Raw genomic sequence first — 15,312 nt, 5'->3', positions numbered from 1 at the left:
GCATCAGTAACCACCCTAAGCTCTCGTCATGAGTTGCCAAGGCTATGGAAGCCTTCCAAGTTTGCCGACTCTGATCATATTTAGACAAGGTCATAAAAGACAGAGTGAGGATAGTAACCAATGATCCTAAGAGTGGCATTTACCAGGTTTGAACAATTATACAGCATTAAGTGGGGAAGAGGACCATCAGTACACACAGGTTGGGAGTAGCCATTGGTGGTAGAGTAGAGGTTATGATTACAAAGGAATGAGGCCCAAGTACGCTAGAAAAAAGGACAGAGTCATTATTAGAGGAGCTAAGATAGGTGCTGTCTAAGCTACAATTAAGTTTTCTGATTGAGAGGCAAATAGAACTTGACAGAAGGGGCTTGATAATAATCTGTTGGGCTTCAGGCCTTGTAAGTTAAGAGGCCCAGACCTATCTATCTCTTCACATGGGGTACATCCTAAGGGAGGTGTGAACCTCCTAGGGGAAGGCACTCTGTTGACTTTCATTACTTGGCTGGCCTGGGAGGAGAGCTGGCCAGGTAAAGGCAGGTGGCATCTCTAACAAGAAATTTACAGTTCTGCCTGCAATGTTGCTGACCCTAATTGACCATACCCTCAGCTGCAGTGGTCACTTTGGAAGTAGGGCTGAGTGAAGGGCTTTTCAGCTTAAAGCCAATAAGATCTGTGGCTCTGACCTGGGCATCCTTCAACTCCAGGGCAGGTCCATTTCCAGTGATCCAACTCTTGGCAGAGCTGCCAGGGCTCTTCATAAGCTGACTTCTGCTGAAGCCCAGGCTTACCACTTTGAAAGCCACTGCAGTGGACTGACCTGTTGGGTCTTCTTGAGGGCAGATCACTGTACAGATCAGCCATTAATAGGCCTGCCACCCATTGCTTCTGATGCCTAGCTTTCTTTTCCTCCTGGTTTGTGTTAAAGCAGACCAGAGGATGCAAGTCAAGGGAGCGCCCAAGTCCCATCTCTAATCTTCGGTGGCCTGAACTACAAGTCTATAGTCCCAGGCATGTTCTGCAGTAGTTTTTCTAAGCTAGACAATGCCCATGAGGAAAATTATATTCTCACTTTAAAACTTTCTTTCCCTTTGGTCTGAAAGGGAGGTTTTTTCTACTTACTGTATACTTTGCTGATGGCAAAGTGAATCTAGCTATGAGATTATTATTTAAGTTCTTATTTTGGCTATGCTATTGCAGAAAAATGTTAGCCATCTCTTTTATAAGGTCTAAAGATTAAATTGTGTGTCCTACAGATTCCTTCATAATAGAATTAGTTAGTTTCCTACCTTGAAGAGAATAGAGAAATGAAAGAACAAGTTGGGCTTAGAATAGAGAAATGAGGGAGCAAGTCCTAGATCGCTTGCTGACAATAGCAATATCACATGAATACTTAGCAAACAGTTTCAACCATTAGATAACAACTTAAGAAAACATTTACCAGAAGGTCCAATGCCTTCTATAAATTGTAAGAATCATGTATTTGAAAACACCTCTTAAATATCTAACATGGTGTAGTTTGTTTAGCCAGTAAACTTAAGCACAACCATCTAAAATGTTTTTAGTTTCTTTCTACCAACAAGCATAAAACACTTGATGCACAGATTCAGGTCACACAAATTAAAATGTATCTTTGATTGATTTTAGCAGTTTAAATTTATGGACAATCTTATCTATAAGCCATTTAAAATAAAACTCTTAATAAAATTTCCCCATGTGGACATACAATATGTACACACATATAACATAGCATAGTAGACCAATATAGCAATTTTAATAATAGCTTTTAAAATCTTTAACTCTTTTTGTAGATTGCCAATTGATTTGAATTGCTTTTTCTTTTTAGTAACCTCAGTTAACCATACTTTCTCTCAGTTGGTACTGTTAATGCATTATTGGCTTCATCTGTTTACAGAACCATCCCAAAATACTGAATACAATAGAAGTGGCTGGAAAAAGTCCATAGGAACGTACAGGAGGATAGCTAAACACAGAACCAACAATGCTTTAGTTTTATGAGCAGCAAATCATATATAACTATGGATGACAAAAGACTTTAAGTCGCCATGTTTAAAATTATAAACTCATCAACCAACAAGAGGCACTTGCTTACTTCACAGTATGTTTGAAAGCACGTGTAGGATTTTACAAGTATTTAACCCTTTAGGCCTCTGGGGCTTTCTCATTAAGATAACTATCATGTCTAGTAACACAAGATCATTAGATTTTTAATTCTCAAACATTTGTATTAATAGCATTTTCCATTATAGAAACTTAAAGTCTGGTACCACATCACATCTTGACAGTACTTCTAATATAATCCAAATAGCCTTATTAGTTGGTGTCTCTATAAAATGAGAGACATGGGTCCTTCGATTTTTTCAGTTGGGCCCAAACTGGAAAAACCAAAGTCCAGGATTTACTGGAAATTTTAGAGACAAGATTGTTTGAAACTTTGATTTTTTGAATGCCTGTCAGAATGCCAAGGAGGCTCAAAATCCAAAATATCTGGTTGAAATAAGATTCCTTAAAATCATGGCATAACATAGACCAAAATGTGATCATTGTTACAAGGTGATTCTTCAAATCTTGGAAAATAAGCACATATTGAAATAACTCATAACTCTTAATAAAAATTCAGCTGTTTTTGAACAATTAGAATTTAACAGACATCAAGAGAACACAATAGATTACTTTAACACATTGCTTTAACTGAGCAACAGAGTTTAATTCTATGTCAAAGAGAAATTGGGCTTCTTTTGATCTTTTGCAGTGAGGTTTCCATCCTTTATCTCCTTTCATATTGGCGACCGTGTTTCTGTGTTTCTGTGTGTAACACATCTTTAAGCATCTTTTGCAGGGCAGGATGAGTGGCAACAAATTCTTTCAGTTTCTGTTTGCTATGAAAAGTCTTAATTTCACCTTCATTCACAAATGAGAGCTTTGCAGGATATAGTATTCTGGGCTGGCAGTTTTTCTCTCTTAGTACCTGGGCTATGTCTCGCCATTCCCTTCTAGCTTGTAGGGTTTCTGATGAGAAGTCTGCTGTGAGTCTAATTGGAGATCCTCTAAGAGTAATCTGACATTTTTCTCTTGCATTTTAGGATCTTTTCTTTATGTTTCACTGTGGTGAGTTTGATTACAACATGTCGTGGTGAGGATCTCTTTTGGTCATGTATATTAGGGGTTCTATAAGCTTCCTGTACTAAGATGCCTCTGTCCTTCTCCAAACCTGGGAAATGTTCTGCTAGTATCTCACTGAAAATGCCTTCTAATCCTTTCTCCCTCTCCATGCCTTCAGGAACTCCTAGAACCCGAATGTTGGGTTTTTTAATAGTATCCTGTAGATTCCCGACAATATTTTTTAGATTTCTAATTTCTTCTTCTTGTCTTTGGTTTGCCTGTTTCCTTTCCTGTTCTCTGTCTTCTAAGTCTGATATTCTCTCTTCTGCTTCGCCCATTCTGTTTTTAAGGCTCTCTAATGTGTTTGTCATTTGATCTATTGAATTCTTCATTTCATTATGATTTCTCATCACTATCAGAGTTTCTTGTTCCACTAGTTGTTTCATTTCATTTTGATTCCTCCTTTATATTTCATTTTCACGAGAGAGATTTTCTATCTTGTCCATTAAGGATTTCTGTAGTTCAATAATTTGTTTTTGAGAACTTCTTAATGTTCTTATCAATTTTTTGAGATCTGCTTCTTGCATTTCTTCAATCTCATCTTCTTCATAATCTTGCATTGGGGTGTCTTTTTCATTTGGGGGCGTCATAGTGTCTTCCTTGTTCTTGTTAGCTTGGTTTTTGCATTTGTTGTATGGCAGGTTGGAGATATTTAGTTTCTTCACTGTGGTGTTTCTTCTTGTTACACTATGGCTCTAGATTAAGTGGACTGTCTGCTTTCAGTGGAGCCTTAGAGGCTTGAGATGAGTGTGGGCTGAGAGCTGTGTTTGGTTCCTCAGGGCTGAGGGTGTGTCAAAGATGACACTCCCAGGTTAGGTGTGGTAAATCTCTCTTTCTTTCTTTTCCTTTTTTTTATTCAATAGGGAAGTAATTCTGCACAGCTGAACGTAATTGGAGGTAGTTAGCAGGCAAATGATATACCCACAGGAGCCAGAGATCGGAAGCTCTTTCCCAAGGACCACACAGGGAATCTCTGCTGCCCTCAGTGTGGGCTCCAATTCTCCTGCAGTCTCTCACTGGGTTGCCAAGTTAGATGCTAATCTCCTGTTATTTCACCCCTCCCCCCAGAGTCAGGTGTTTCTGCTAGGCTCAGGGGCAGTGCAGACCTGAGGTCACCCTGCTTATGACGTATGTCCAAAATGGTGCCTGCTCTTTGTCTTGCTTGCCTTTGAGAGGTGAGCAGAGAGAAACTCGTGTCCGTGTTGGTCACTTTTTTTTCCTCTCTCTCTCTCTTCTAGTTAGCCTGGTAAACTTTTCCACACAGAGTTTCAAGCCTCATTCCCTCTAGTCTCCTCTTTCCGCTTGCCCGCTGGTGTCTCGGGCTATTGAGGTTCGGCTCACCTCGTGTTCCAGCCCTTGTGTGTTGATTCTGCCACTGGTGTCCCAAACTTGGGCTCCCACGCTCTCCACGCAGGTCCACTGTGAATCACTAGTTCCGGAAGAGTTTCCTCTGCTGTTTCTTCCCCTACTCTTCCTTGACCCTGCAGTATCTCCACATTTATTAAACTGTCTCTCCCCCGGACTAAGTGTGCTCCCTTCCTATTCCACCATCTTGCCGCTCTCTCCCAAGAAGCCAATACAATGTTACTATAATTTATACCCTCTGTTACCATACTAAGCTTATTCATTTCTTTCTTTTCTTTTCTTTTTCTTTTTTACAGGCAGAGTGGTCAGTGAGAGAGAGAGACAGAAAGAAAGGTCTTCCTTTGCCGTTGGTTCACCCTCCAATGGCCGCCACGCCGGCACATCGCACTGATCCGAAGCCATGAACCAGGTGCTTCTCCTGGTCTCCCATGGGGTGCAGGACCTAAGGACTTGGGCCATTCTCCACTGCACTCCTGGGCCACAGCAGAGAGCTGGCCTGGAAGAGGAACAACCAGGATAGAATCTGGCGCCCAAACTGGGATTAGAACATGGTGTGCCGGCACCGCTAGGCGGAGGATTAGCCTGTTGAGCCTTGGCGCTGGCCAGCTTATTCATTTCTTCATTGAGACTTTGGTAAAAATTCCTTTTCTTTTTTATTCAGTAATTAGATCATCCACTTTGTTTTCTAGATCAGAAAGCAAATAGAGGTGCGCGCCCCTTCTTCTGCCCCGCTTCCTTCTGGCTTCCGCCCGGCTTCTCCCGTGGCCTGGATGCTCCCAAAGTGGCACCGAGTGCGGGGAGCATACCCTGGCAGTACGGCCACCGCCTCCACGCCGGCCTCCATGGGTTTCCTCGATGTTTTCATTTATCTGGTCGAGCAGCGCATGGGTCGCAGTCGCTGGACCTTCCTCACACGCCTGGCGCTGTCGAAAGGTTTCCAGGTCCTGGAAGCCTGCAACTCAGAGGTGACCCACGTGGTGATGGAGCAGGCTTCAGCCGAGGAGGCGAAGGGCTGGCGGGAGTGCAGGGCAGTGGCTGTGCCCCCAGGCTGCCCCGGCCTGGCTCTGCTGGACATTGGTTGGTTCACAGAGAGCATGGGCGCAGGGCAGCCCATCCCCGTGGAGCCCAGGCACTGTCTGGAGGTGGCCGAGCCCGAGGAAGAGCCCCCTAGGCTGGGGCGGGTGCTCATCTATGCCTGCCAGCGGCCCATGCCCCTCCCTCACCACAACACCGCTCTCTTGGAGGCCCTGGAGACGCTGGCAGAAGCAGCCGGCTTGGAAGGCAGAAAGGGCTGCCTCCTGTCTTTCCGCAGAGCAGCCTCAGTGCTCCAGGCCCTGCCCTGCCCTGTCACAGCGCTGATCCAGCTGCAGGGGCTGCCCCACTTCCGAGAATATTCCTCCAGGGTGGTCCAGGAGCTGCTGGAGCACAGGGTGTGTGAGGAGGTGGAGCGGGTGAGAGCTCAGAGAGGTTCCAGACCATGAAGCTCTTCACCCAGATCTTTGGGGTAGGGGTGAGGACAGCTGACCACTGGTACCAAGAGAGCTAAAAAAAAAAAAGAAAAGAAAATAGATTTAAAATCAGAAAGTACTATAAAAGCCCAACAAAAATTTTCCTTTCCATATATAAAATACATATATATGCTAGCAGGTTTTTTCTTTTATTTTCTTCCATAATATATTATCAATACTGCAGTCATAATAGTTGTGCTCAATAAAATGATAATTAAATAAAATCCATTCCCTTTATTACATAGGATACTGTACAAGACAGATCTTCTCTCAGAAATGCAGTCTGTACAATTGCAGATCACAAAAACTAGTCAGAAATATTAACAATTATTTATAAATCAGAGTATCATCAAAATACAAAAAAAAAGACAAACATTTTTGGAAAAAGTGGCTGAATACAAATAAGTCATATTTAAAATACTGTTTTGAAGCTTCCTTGAAGAGTTTTAAAATTTATTCTATATTCCTAAATATATATGTTTATTATGTTTTACATGATCTATAACATAAAACTGTAGTTTTTCTTTGGTTGTTCCTATAAAAATAATCAAAATTGAAATAACACAAACATGCACTGATTTCTGTTTCTAAAATCACAATTGGCAACATGTATGGCCGTTTTCTAAAGTCATGAAAGCATAGTTTTGCTGCAGCTGTTAATTCCCAAAGAAACTGTCTAGAAAAGAGTGACATCTCAGGTCTGCACCAGCCCTGAGCCTAGCAGAAACACCTGACTCTGGGGGGAGGGGTGAAATAACAGGAGATTAGCATCTAACTTGGCAACCCAGTGAGAGACTGCAGGAGAATTGGAGCCCACACTGAGGGCAGCAGAGATTCCCTGTGTGGTCCTTGGGAAAGAGCTTCCGATCTCTGGCTCCTGTGGGTATATCATTTGCCTGCTAACTACCTCCAATTACGTTCAGCTGTGCAGAATTACTTCCCTATTGAATAAAAAAAAGGAAAAGAAAGAAAGAGAGATTTACCACACCTAACCTGGGAGTGTCATCTTTGACACACCCTCAGCCCTGAGGAACCAAACACAGCTCTCAGTCTACACTAATCTCAAGCCTCTAAGGCTCCACTGAAAGCAGACAGTCCACTTAATCTAGAGCCATAGTGTAACAAGAAAAAAACACCACAGTGAAGAAACCAAATATCTCCAACATGCCAAACAACAAATGCAAAAACCAAGCTAACAAGAACAAGGAAGACACTATGATGCCCCCAAATGAAAAAGACAGCCCAAATCAAGATTATGAACATGATGAGATTGAAGAAATGCAAGAAGCGGATCTCAAAAAATTGATAAGAACATTAAGAAGTTCTCAAAAACAAATTATTGAACTACAGAAATCCTTAATGGACAAGATAGAAAATCTCTCTCGTGAAAATGAAATATAAAGGAGGAATCAAAATGAAATGAAACAACTAGTGGAACAAGAAACTCTGATAGTGATGAGAAATCATAATGAAATGAAGAATTCAATAGATCAAATGACAAACACATTAGAGAGCCTTAAAAACAGAATGGGCGAAGCAGAAGAGAGAATATCGGAATTAGAAGACAGAGAACAGGAAAGGAAACAGGCAAACCAAAGACAAGAAGAAGAAATTAGAAATCTAAAAAATATTGTCGGGAATCTACAGGATACTATTAAAAAACCCAACATTCGGGTTCTAGGAGTTCCTGAAGGCATGGAGAGGGAGAAAGGATTAGAAGGCATTTTCAGTGAGATACTAGCAGAACATTTCCCAGGTTTGGAGAAGGACAGAGGCATCTTAGTACAGGAAGCTTATAGAACCCCTAATATACATGACCAAAAGAGATCCTCACCACGACATGTTGTAATCAAACTCACCACAGTGAAACATAAAGAAAAGATCCTAAAATGTGCAAGAGAAAAATGTCAGATTACTCTTAGAGGATCTCCAATTAGACTCACAGCAGACTTCTCATCAGAAACCCTACAAGCTAGAAGGGAATGGCGAGACATAGCCCAGGTACTAAGAGAGAAAAACTGCCAGCCCAGAATACTATATCCTGCAAAGCTCTCATTTGTGAATGAAGGTGAAATTAAGACTTTTCATAGCAAACAGAAACTGAAAGAATTTGTTGCCACTCATCCTGCCCTGCAAAAGATGCTTAAAGATGTGTTACACACAGAAACACAGAAACATGGTCACCAATATGAAAGAAGGTAAAGGAAGGAAACCTCACTGCAAAAGATCACAGGAAGCTCAATTTCTCTTTGACATAGAATTAAACTCTGATGCTCTGTTAAAGCAATGTGTTAAAGTAATCTATTATGTTCTCTTGATGTCTGTTCAATTCTAATTGTTCAAAAACAGCTGCATTTTTATTAAGAGCTATGGGTTATTTCAATATGTGCTTATTTTCAAAGATTTGAATAATCACCTTGTAACAATGATCACATTTTGGTCTATGTTATGTCATGATTTTAAGGAATCTTATTTCAACCAGATATTTTGGATTTTGAGCCTTCTTGGCATTCTTGACAGGCATTCAAAAAATCAAAGTTTCAAACAATCTGGTCTCTAAAATTTCCAGTAAATCTTGGACTTTGGTTTTTCCAGTTTGGGCCCAACAGAAAAAATCGAAGGACCCATGTCTCTCATCTTATAGAGACACCAACTAATCAGTCTATTTGGATTATATTAGAAGGACTGTCAAGATGTGATGTGGTACCAGACTTTAAGTTTCTATAATGGAAAATGCTATTAATACAAATGTTTGAGAATTAAAAATCTAATGATCTTGTGTTACTAGACATGATAGTTATCTTAATGAGAAAGCCCCAGAGGCCTAAAGGGTTAAATACTTGTAAAATCCTACACGTGCTTTCAAACATACTGTGAAGTAAGCAAGTGCCTCTTGTTGGTTGATGAGTTTATAATTTTAAACATGGCGACTTAAAGTCTTTTGTCATCCACAGTTATATATGATTTGCTGCTCATAAAACTAAAGCATTGTTGGTTCTGTGTTTAGCTGTCCTCCTATAGGTTCCTATGGATTTTTCCAGCCACTTCTATTGTATTCAGTATTTTGGGACAGCTCTGAAAACAGATGAAGCCAATAATGTATTAACAGTACCAACTGAGAGAAAGTATGGTTAACTGAGGTTACTAAAAACAAAAACCAATTCAAATCAATTGGCAATCTACAAAAAGAGTTAAAGATTTTAAAAGCTATTATTAAAATTGTAATATTGGTCTACTATGCTATGTTATATGTGTGTACATATTGTATGTCCACATGGGGAAATTTTATTAAGAGTTTTATTTTAAATGGCTTATAGATAAGATTGTCCATAAATTTAAACTGCTAAAATCAATCAAAGATACATTTTAATTTGTGTGACCTGAATCTGTGCATCAAGTGTTTTATGCTTGTTGGTAGAAAGAAACTAAAAACATTTTAGATGGTTGTGCTTAAGTTTACTGGCTAAACAAACTACACCATGTTAGATATTTAAGAGGTGTTTTCAAATACATGATTCTTACAATTTATAGAAGGCATTGGACCTTCTGGTAAATGTTTTCTTAAGTTGTTATCTAATGGTTGAAACTGTTTGCTAAGTATTCATGTGATATTGCTATTGTCAGCAAGCGATCTAGGACTTGCTCCCTCATTTCTCTATTCTAAGCCCAACTTGTTCTTTCATTTCTCTATTCTCTTCAAGGTAGGAAACTAACTAATTCTATTATGAAGGAATCTGTAGGACACACAATTTAATCTTTAGACCTTATAAAAGAGATGGCTAACATTTTTCTGCAATAGCATAGCCAAAATAAGAACTTAAATAATAATCTCATAGCTAGATTCACTTTGCCATCAGCAAAGTATACAGTAAGTAGAAAAAACCTCCCTTTCAGACCAAAGGGAAAGAAAGTTTTAAAGTGAGAATATAATTTTCCTCATGGGCATTGTCTAGCTTAGAAAAACTACTGCAGAACATGCCTGGGACTATAGACTTGTAGTTCAGGCCACCGAAGATTAGAGATGGGACTTGGGCGCTCCCTTGACTTGCATCCTCTGGTCTGCTTTAACACAAACCAGGAGGAAAAGAAAGCTAGGCATCAGAAGCAATGGGTGGCAGGCCTATTAATGGCTGATCTGTACAGTGATCTGCCCTCAAGAAGACCCAACAGGTCAGTCCACTGCAGTGGCTTTCAAAGTGGTAAGCCTGGGCTTCAGCAGAAGTCAGCTTATGAAGAGCCCTGGCAGCTCTGCCAAGAGTTGGATCACTGGAAATGGACCTGCCCTGGAGTTGAAGGATGCCCAGGTCAGAGCCACAGATCTTATTGGCTCTAAGCTGAAAAGCCCTTCACTCAGCCCAACTTCCAAAGTGACCACTGCAGCTGAGGGTATGGTCAATTAGGGTCAACAACATTGCAGGCAGAACTGTCAATTTCTTGTTAGAGATGCCCCCTGCCTTTACCTGGCCAGCTCTCCTCCCAGGCCAGCCAAGTAATGAAAGTCAACAGAGTGCCTTCCCCTAGGAGCTTCACACCTCCCTTAGGATATACCCCATGTGAAGAGATAGATAGGCCTGGGCCTCTTAATTTACAAGGCCTAAAGCCCAACAGATTATTATCAAGCCCCTTCTATCAGGTTCTATTTGCCTCTCAATCAGAAAAATTACTTGTAGCTTAGACAGCACCTATCTTATCTCCTCTAATAATGACTCTGTCCTTTGTTCTAGGCCCTGTCTAGTGCCCTTGGGCCACATTCCTTTGTAATCATAACCTCTACTCTACCACCAATGGCTCTACTCCCAACCTGTGTGTACTGATGGTCCTCTTCCCCACTTAATGCTGTATAATTGTTCAAACCTGGTAAATGCCCCTCTTAGGATCATTGGTTACTATCCTCACTCTGTCTTTTATGACCTTGTCTAAATATGATCAGAGTGGGTAAACTTGGAAGGCTTCCATAGCCTTGGCAACTCATGACGAGAGGCTAGGATGGTTACTGGCGCCATAAACTAGAGTGTCAATTTGTTGGGTCAACAACAGGAGTCACTGTGCACTTGCTCCTCATGTGGGATCTGTGTCCTTATTGTGCTGTACATTGTGATTTAATGCTATAACTAGTACTCAAACAGTATGTTTCACTTTGTGTTGCTATGTGGGTGCAAACTGTTGCAATCTTTATACTAAATTGATCTTCTGTATATAAAGAGAATTGAAAATGAATCTTGATGCAAATAGAAGGGGAGAGGGAGCGGGAGAGGGGAGGGTTGCGGGTGGGAGGGAAGTTATGGGAGGGGGAAACCATTGTAATCCATAAGCCTTACACTGGAAATTTATATTCATTAAATAAAAGTTAAATAAAAAAATAAAAAAAAAACAAAACACACACACACAAAAAAAAAGAAAAGAGTGACATGTACCTCAGGGATAAAGAGAGGCACAGAGAATTTAGGGAAACTTACTAGGGACAAGGTCTTCAGCCAACTGAAGTTCCAGATCTGAATCTTTGCTTCTTGAAATGTTGCCAGCTGTCACCAGGACCCACCCATTTTGAAAGCAAGGAAGGCCATCGCTCAGAAGTGAAGACCCAACATAGGCACTGATTATTGGTGGCCACTGGTCTCGCGTGTGCATGCGCAGTGACTGCCCTCTGCAGGTGCGCATGCACTTCTGTTTAACCTCTTTGCTTGGCTACAGTCACTGTGATTTAAGACTGTGGGAACAGGAAGGCTGTGTGCTGGGATGTTGAGGCCAGGGCTTGCTCCTCTCCTGGGCTTGCCTCAAGTTTCCTATGCTGGGAAAAGCCACTAGAAGGATCAGCCATGAAGGAGGTCTTACCTCCCCATTGAAGGGGGCGAGTGTCTCTTGAGCTCCTCCACCGAGTGAGAGATGGGGAATGGGATAAAACCACAGCCCAGGTACCTCTTCCCGGCAAGGACAAGGCTGCCAGCGAGAGTGAGTAAGTCTGAGGGCAGGAGCTCCGCTGCTCAGGAACAGTGGCCGAGGCCGCCCTCCTTTGACCAGGAACACTGGGCGCCCAGCTCCCACAGGCCCTCCTCCCCTGAGAGGGAGAAGCACCCAGGCAGCCTTTCAGAGCAGCAGAAGCAAAGCCTAAACCTCAGTTGGTGTCCAAGTTAATTATAATCCCCTCTATGGAACACGTTATTGACAGATGTGATTGAACAAAATTGATTGTTGAGCCAGCGCCGTGACTTAACAGGCTAATCCTCCACCTAGCAGCACTGGCACACCAGATTCTAGTCCTGGTTGGGGCACCGGATTCTATCCCGGTTGCCCCTCTTCCAGGCCAGCTCTCTGCTATGGCCCGGGAAGGCAGTGGAGGATGACCCAAGTGCTTGTGCCCTGCACCCGCATGGGAGACCAGGAGAAGCACCTGGCTCCTGGCTTCGGATCAGCACAGTGTGCCAGCCACAGCAGCCATTGGAGGGAAATAAAATATTTAAAAAAATTGATTGCTTCCCATAATTTATTTTTAATGTCTGCGTTTCATTTTATATACTGTATACATTGTGGGGAATTCATGTGGAGAGAAATAACTTAAGGTTCTCACTTCAGTGTACAGAACTTAGGGTCCAGGACTTGTTTTTGAGTAAGGATTCAGTGAAGAACAGACAAAAATTAAAATGTTTAAATAAAACAAAACATTGAAAACGTGAAAATAGAATTTAAAATGGGTAGGGTAAAGTCAAAAATTAAAATGGGTAAAATACTCTCTTTACATAGAATGTGTTTGTAATGCAATTTGTAAAGTGATTTTTTCCTAGTGATAGTTTCTATGTAACTTAAAGGGCAATGATATTATACAATGGGGATTAAATTAGAAAGAGAGTGACTAATATTAAGGAACAAAAAAAAATCATGCCACTCATACTAACTCAACATATAATCAAATTTACATTAAGCTTTCTAAGTTCCTGATAGTGTTTTATAGAAATAAACCAAGTTTAATATTTTTTAAATTCATTTTTGATTCGCAAGGCAGAGATAGAGAGACCAAGATATATCACCCACCTGCTGGTGCACTACCCAAATGCCTGCAACATCCAGTTATGAACTAGGCCAAAGCCAGAAGCCAAGAGCTCAGTCTGAGTCCCCCACAGCAGTGGCAGGAATTCCAGTACTTGGACCACAATCTATCATTCAGGAAACAGAAAACAGAAGTGGACCCAGTATTTGAACCCAGGTGTTCTAATATGGGGTACAATTATACCAAGTCTTAGTCACTAAGCCAAATGCCCACCCCTAAAGATATTTTCAATAAAAACAAGATTTATTGGTACTGAAAACTATTATTTGTAAAATATTTAAGTTCATTGCAGGACATTCCATGAAATTATTATTATTAAGCAGTATGGATTTGTTAAATTCACTTTAATTCCAACAACAGAATCCTATGACTTGCATAACATATTATGGAGCTTATAAAGGATGGCCAACTGACTTCCCTAAACAAACACATTATAAAGTCAAAGTGATACATTGCAAGAGGTAGGGGTGAGTGTGGTACAGTGAACTAAGCCATCACTTGAGATACCCACCATAGTATTTGAGTGCTGACGTATGTCCTGGCAACCCGGCATCCAATCTGACTTTCTTCCAGCACACACTGAAAAGCAGTAGAAGATGGATCATTTGGGTTTCTGCTTACCCACGTGAGTCACAGATAGACTCCCTAGCTCATGGGTCCTTGCTCCTGGCTGTGATTTTTCCAGCCCTGACAGTTCTTGAAATTTAGGGAGTATAACAGTAGCAAGAAGATTTGTCTCTCTATTTCTTTTCTTTGTCTTTCTCTGCTTTTCAAGTAGTTGGAAATAAACAAGTAGTCTTTTTCAAAACATCAAAAATACATGTTTAAAATATAAAAGGAAAAATGAAAAAAACTTCATCTTGCAAAGGGATTTAGTGTGAAAGTGTGATTAAAACACAAGAAATTGGTTCTATTAACAAGTGCTTGTGGCTTTCCTCATAAAAATAATTAGTACTTCTGTACATTTAAGAATATAATACAAAAAATACAAGTATTTTTAAAGTTACAACTAGAATAATTTTAATTACAATAATAATTAACTAGAATAATCACTCAGTCACCTGAAATAACCTGAGAGGATTTTGAGTGGCCTTATTTTGAAACTTCAATATTGCTAAATGAACAACTTGGAATTCATTGTAAAGATAAGACTGGTGCTAGAATATAAGACATTTTTACATATGCTATAATTCTAAGAATATCTGCATATACTGCTTAGCAGTGCACATCAAGCACTGTCATAATGCTTTCCCAGAAATAGCCTTTATATTTAAATTGAATAAAAAAAGTCATATAAGGTAATGCTCAGCCAAGGAGTTAATATACTTCCCAGGGTACCTTCCTCAGTGAGAGTGTCATTCCTAGTCTTTTTTTTTTTTTGTTGATTCTGCTCTCTCCCATGTCTTTCCCTAAGTTCAGGTTAATACTATGTACCCCAAGATTATTGTAGTAATCTTTGAACTGTGTTCCTTGCAACCTTACCTTCTGAAATCTTTTTAAGACTTTCAGATATTCTTTTTTTTTTTTTTTTGACAGGCAGAGTGGAAAGTGAGAGAGAAAGACAGAGAGAAAGGTCTGCCTTTGCTGTTGGTTCACCCTCCAATGGCCACCTCAGCCAGCGCTCTGTGGCTGGTGCACCACGCTGATCTGAAGGCAGGAGCCAGGTGCTTCCTCCTAGTCTCCCATGGGGGTGCAGGGCACAAGCACTTGGGCCATCCTCCATTGCACTCTAGGGCCACAGCAGAGAGCTAGCCTGGAAGAGGGGCAACCGGGACAGAATCCGGAGCCCTGACTGGGACTAGAACCTGGTGTGCCGGTGCTGCAAGGTGAAGGATTAGCCTACTGAGCCACAAGCTGGCCAGATATTCTTTTATATTTACAAAAGTTTAGACATGATGATGTTACCCCCAGGTTAAAACCCAACTATGAGGGCATGTGGCACAGCAGATTAAGCTACTGTTGTGATGCTGACACTTCATACTAGAGTGCCTTTTCAGGTCACCATTGTTCTGCTTCCAACACAGCCCCCTGCTTATGTACCTGAAAAGGCAGAGAATGATGGACTGAATAGCTGGGCCCCTGCCATCCATGTAGGAGACTCAGATGGATTCCCAGGCTAATGGCTTTTGCTGATCTCAGCTCTGACAATTGAGGTCCTTTGGGGAATGAACCAATAGATTAATGATCCCTTTGTTGTCTGTCCCTCACTTTGTCATT

At 41.1% G+C, this 15,312-nt stretch overlaps 2 pseudogenes; both read left to right on the top strand.

Moving 5' to 3' along the window:
* LOC133754209 (nuclear receptor subfamily 2 group C member 2-like) overlaps positions 1 to 15,312 on the top strand; it is an 860,911-nt pseudogene that overhangs the window by 483,629 nt on the left and 361,970 nt on the right.
* LOC133753969 (DNA-directed DNA/RNA polymerase mu-like) lies at positions 5,316 to 6,091 on the top strand (annotated as a pseudogene).

The sequence above is a fragment of the Lepus europaeus genome, chromosome Y (assembly GCF_033115175.1).
Source record: "Lepus europaeus isolate LE1 chromosome Y, mLepTim1.pri, whole genome shotgun sequence".
NCBI lineage: Eukaryota > Metazoa > Chordata > Mammalia > Lagomorpha > Leporidae > Lepus > Lepus europaeus.
This window is presented reverse-complemented; position numbering and strand designations above follow the sequence as displayed.